Source organism: Megalobrama amblycephala, linkage group LG2 (genome assembly GCF_018812025.1).
Source record: "Megalobrama amblycephala isolate DHTTF-2021 linkage group LG2, ASM1881202v1, whole genome shotgun sequence".
NCBI lineage: Eukaryota > Metazoa > Chordata > Actinopteri > Cypriniformes > Xenocyprididae > Megalobrama > Megalobrama amblycephala.
Window position 1 is genome coordinate 4,791,168 of NC_063045.1, and position 4,952 is coordinate 4,796,119.

At 41.2% G+C, this 4,952-nt stretch overlaps 1 long non-coding RNA gene across 1 annotated transcript; it reads right to left on the bottom strand.

The window, feature by feature from the left end:
- Positions 1-3,013: 3,013 nt before the first annotated feature.
- Positions 3,014-3,554, bottom strand: LOC125263247. The gene is made up of 2 exons (XR_007183724.1): positions 3,217-3,554; positions 3,014-3,126 (listed from the first exon to the last, which is right to left on the bottom strand). It is a non-coding gene; the product is annotated as an uncharacterized LOC125263247 (long non-coding RNA).
- Between the last annotated feature and the right edge of the window lie 1,398 nt (positions 3,555-4,952).

Here is a 4,952-nt window from a genome sequence, read left to right on the forward strand (position 1 = left end):
TTCTGTGTGAATGAAACATTGAAATTCAGTATCAGGAAAATATTAAGAAACTTTATAAAGTTGTTAATCAAACAAGAGAATGTTCTGCAGATATCACGCGGTGTGATCAATGGACAATAGACGAGGCGTGTCTAATCTCCGTAGCAACGTCTCATTGGAGGATCGCATCTGAAGGATGGACCCAAATTGCTCCTTTAAAACTATGCTTTCCCAATAGCCAGTTGTCAAAAGATATGTAAAAGATACGTCAAAGAATCGATACGCTGAAGAAGGGTTGAAGAACCCATCTAACTGCCGTGGCTGATTTCCATCTGACAGTCGCTGACTATCTTCATCCACGAGCCGCAACAGCCGTCACATCCCGAACCCTGAAACACTCCGTTAAACCTTTTGACCAAAGTCTCCAAAGAAGAGAGCCGCTCCAGCCAGACTCTCAGAACAGCGCGTTTCACCAGCCAATAACCTTCTTCAAAGCTTCCGCGCAGCCCAACGAAGGGCTTTCCCGAGAAGACGTCACCTGAAAGACAGCCAATCCAGAACGGGATTCCGCTGTACACGAGTCACGGAACAACCCGATTACCTCAGCTGTCACAGCAAACGCAGGTACAAGCAAACTTCTCTCTCTCTTGCTGGGAACTGGTGAAACTCCTTTAAACCTAAAGAATCAAGCCAAAGCTCTGCTTTTGTGATTTTCCTCAGGTTATGAGTTAAGTTAGCACTGAACTTGGGACTTTTCATAACTCATCAACTCCGCGAATGTGTGTACATGTATGTATGTGTGTGTGTGTGTGTTTAGCCTTAGTTTTCTGTAATCATTAGAAGTAGTCAATAAATCTTGTTTTGATTTTTCACATATACGAGTTTCTTGTGCTGTGTATCAAATTACTGCCTTAAACTTAAAAGATCCTAAAAGTTACCTCTTGCTTATAATATAATAATTACAATAATAACAATAATCATAATAAAATATTGTTACTGTTGGCCGCAGAATAATATTTTGTCCAGAATTGGTAAAATACTCTAACCTCAATTTTCGCTGGACGAATAATTGATGAAGTGTTAAATATTAATTCTGAATCATTTACAGTGAATCATTTACAGTTGATTCAATTCTTATTCCCTGTAACAATTAAATTGAGCTAATAAATAGGCTAAGTCCTTACATAATGGTGGAGAATGCGGGCAGTTTAATCTAATTTGTACACAAAACAAGTAACTTGTGTGATTGTATCTTTTCTTGATCCGGAAGATAGATTAGAAACAGAAACGAGCTTTTTGATTGTCATAACAATGATTGCACATAAGGCGCTGTGGATGAATGAAATCTGAACTCGAGTTGTTTGTCTGTACGTTTTGTTGTTGTTGTTGTTGTTAAAACTGCAGTAAATGAATCTAAGATTGTCTGCCAAGACAAAAGGAAAGTCGCCTGAGAGCGCACCAGGACAGAGTGAGCGTGTTCCTTGCTTTGTTCTTTAAGGCCTTAGCTATAGTGGATAATATTGCGTGTTCCAATGTTATTTCAACTAAGCTAAAATCCCTGCATGGTCACATTAGAGAGTAGCTACCTAATGTGCCGCCTATATCCGCTCATTCGTGAGATGAGATATTAATACTCTAAACACTATACGTGTCTGAGTTTGATTTGAATGGGATTATTTTGAAAATTCTTGATCAAGTATTGTTGCAGTAAATCCTGCATGTTGTTGCGTGTCCAGAAACTGACACGAACGATTCAGATCGCCGAGATCTCAGTAATGTTACTATTATTAATTGCAGAAAAATCTGTGGATTAATGTGCCTCACTCTAACGTGTGGGGGTTGTTCAGCTCGGAAACATGAGAAGCTGAATGGTTCATTGTCATTGAGAACTGCGCCGTCAGTTCAATGATTAATGTGATTTTGTATGTTCGTTATCTGTGTGCAAAGAGTATAGAACAAGCGTACTCCTTTGTTGTGCGTCACGGTCACCACAACAGTGACAGCTGTAACCCGGAAGCCCTAAGAAACCTTTCCCGGGGTAACCTTTAAGTGCGCATGCGCAGTCTGCCAGCGCCATATTCAACTGTGTGTAAACAAAGCTTAGCACAAGCTGAGCTAGCTAAAACTAGCGCGGTTGCATTACAGTCTATGTAAAGCTAGTAGCTAAAGGGCTAGTGGCTAGCATAGCATTTTGTGGTCTGAATGCAATGTTGCAATGTTGGAATGACTTCTTTCTTACTGAACTGTAATTCACTCTAGTGCTTTCACCTCCCTCTCTGTCTAATTTACACATCTTACCTTTTCTCATCTCCTCCCATTTGAGAGAACGTGACAAATGTTAAATTTAATAAACCTGGTTTTTAATATCATTTGTTTGAGAGTTCTCTCTCCTAAATTTACTCTTGTCAGTTAAACACTGTTTTGTTTTAGTAGCAATCGTCCTAATTACTTTTAATGACATTTTATGTTATTTGTAATTGCTCTTATTGAATGACATCTGGGAATATGAATTTTTGATTGGAAACTTTAATTCGATTTCAATTTTAATTGGAAATCAAGTTCATAATCAATTTCAGTTTAGCTTTCATATGGTATGGATATTTGTGGATTAATTTAATGGTAGTTGCTTACAAACATCTGGCAATTTTAATCATTAACTAATCATTATTGCTTTGAAATTTTAATTTCATTAGTCATTAATTAGGATTTGGGCTTCCCTAATTCAGATGATACTTGATTGATTAATTTGATTATAATTGCTCTCAATGTTTAATGCTGAACCCATTACAATTTTAATTCACAACTTCCAAATTTGAATTCAAAATTTCATTTAAAATAAAGTTTAGTCTCAGACTTTCACTCCCGTAGTCTTTGATTTAATTCATTTATTTAAGGAACATTTTTGGGGTCCTCCTCAATACTTGGGTCAGTTGACTTCTCCTGCTAGCGCAGTAAGCCAACCCCCTAGGCGTAGCGACTCCCTAGCGCCACCACTCTGTCAACCCTGTAATTTTTCCAAATTTTGGGAGCAAAACTTCACTCTCTCTCTCTCTCTCTCTCTCTCTCTATCTCTCTCTCTCTCTCTCTCTCTCTCTCTCAGCTGTCCTCTTCTGGTTTGACTACTTCTGCTGGTTTTTGGATTTGTACCTGTGAAAGTCATAAAAGCAGAGTGTTTGAGAAATATTTAACAAATATTTGGGAAACGGAACACTTCTTTTAAAATAGTATGACACTCACTTTACCTTCCCTCCTCATCCTGTTATCCTACCCAGCCTAGGCTCGAGCAGGTCAACAAGGAGACTGTTAGGCGTCCATAAACCCAGAGCACGCGTCTAGAAACGCTTTAAGTGGTGCATGGTTGTCAATCCTATAGCTGAGAAACCAATACTGTCATTGTTATTGTTTTTCTTTCGCCCCGAAGGGAATTTTAATAACAATCACAGTCCTGGTACTTTGAAATCCTTTTCAAAACCCCTGTCTAGAACCATCCTTCTAAAATTAAATTTTACAAAACTCATTCTGCAAACAGTGTTAAAGACAAAACTTCATTTTATAGGGAAACTGGAAGCACCCCATTATTATTCTACTTTTTGCTAAATGCTATTCTGTTTGTTTCGTGCTCTTCTTTTCTTCTGCTGTTCTCTAGCTGTGCTATCTGTGTGTGCTTACTGATTCTTTTCGCAGAGACTCCGAGTTAGAAGCACATCCACGAGAGGACCACAGTTGAGAACCAGTCTTACCTGCACATTTACACACTCATTACTCATTCCCATTAACTCACAGTTGACATTGCACACTTACACCTTTGATTTGCCCTGCTTGTTTGTTTTGTTTTGGTTGTGTTTTGTTTTGTTCTTTCCTTCAAGGTCTGTGTCAGTTTCGGGTTTAGATCTCCCTCGCGGTGCCAAACATGTCTCGCACAACAGACCCTGCTGGACACTGGAAGGATCTGGAGACCTGGCTAAGTGTTGTAACAGACAGCCTCCTACCTAAGGCCGCTGAAACACTAAAGCATCAGACACAGGACCAGCTGGATGACAACATAGCAAGCCTCATGAAACAGGACCCAAGCCAGAGCTACAGTCACAAAGAACTAGCCAAGATCACCGGCTCCTTAAGCCACACACTCATCGCCACCCTCAAACTGAGCGACAGGCAAGCCGCCCATCGCCAGCAGGAGCTGACACATGCACAACGGCGCATCGAACAGCTGGAGCTGGAGGCTCAGGAACGACGAGAAGGGCCTGATGAAGTGGAACAAGGCGCAAAAGAGGAGATCAACAGGCTAAAAGAGACCCTAGCAGCTACTACGCAAGAAATGGAACGAGGCAGAGCAGACTACGCTGACCTCTCCGACAAGCTACAATACGCAGAACAGCTACTGGAAAAAGCAAAGACTGACTTCAGAGACAAGAACAGCCGAATTAAAGCTCTCGAAACTCACCTGAATGAGTCAAGAAATGAGGTCAGCCGCCTAAAACAACAGCTTGACTACATCAAAGAAGAGTCTGACAGTATTAAAGAGGAACTCAAGCATGCATATGAATTGCGCTGTGAGCCGTCAAGAACACATCGGACACCGATTTCACCTTTGCCAAGCAGGACCAGCTCCCCTGTTCCTGGACTGGTACATGATCAGAAGGGGGCAGTGCCAAAACAGTCACCTGCTCCCTCCGAAGAATCCTACCTCCCCGCTAAGCTAAAAGAACGTGCTCCAGCCAGCTACAGATCATCTCATGGCTTGGACCTCAGAGACCTTGACAAGCTTGCTAGAAACATTGGCAAATTCACTCCAAATGTGCCAGGTAGTCCAAATGTTCAGAGTTATCTGCAAGATATTGACTTCCATCTGGAAATGAGACCCAATGTCACTGACAAAGATAGACTTTATTTGCTCAGAGCCACATCCAGCTCTGAAGTGCGCAGCTTCCTGGACCGGCAGCCTGCCCACACAAAGACTGATTACCACCTGC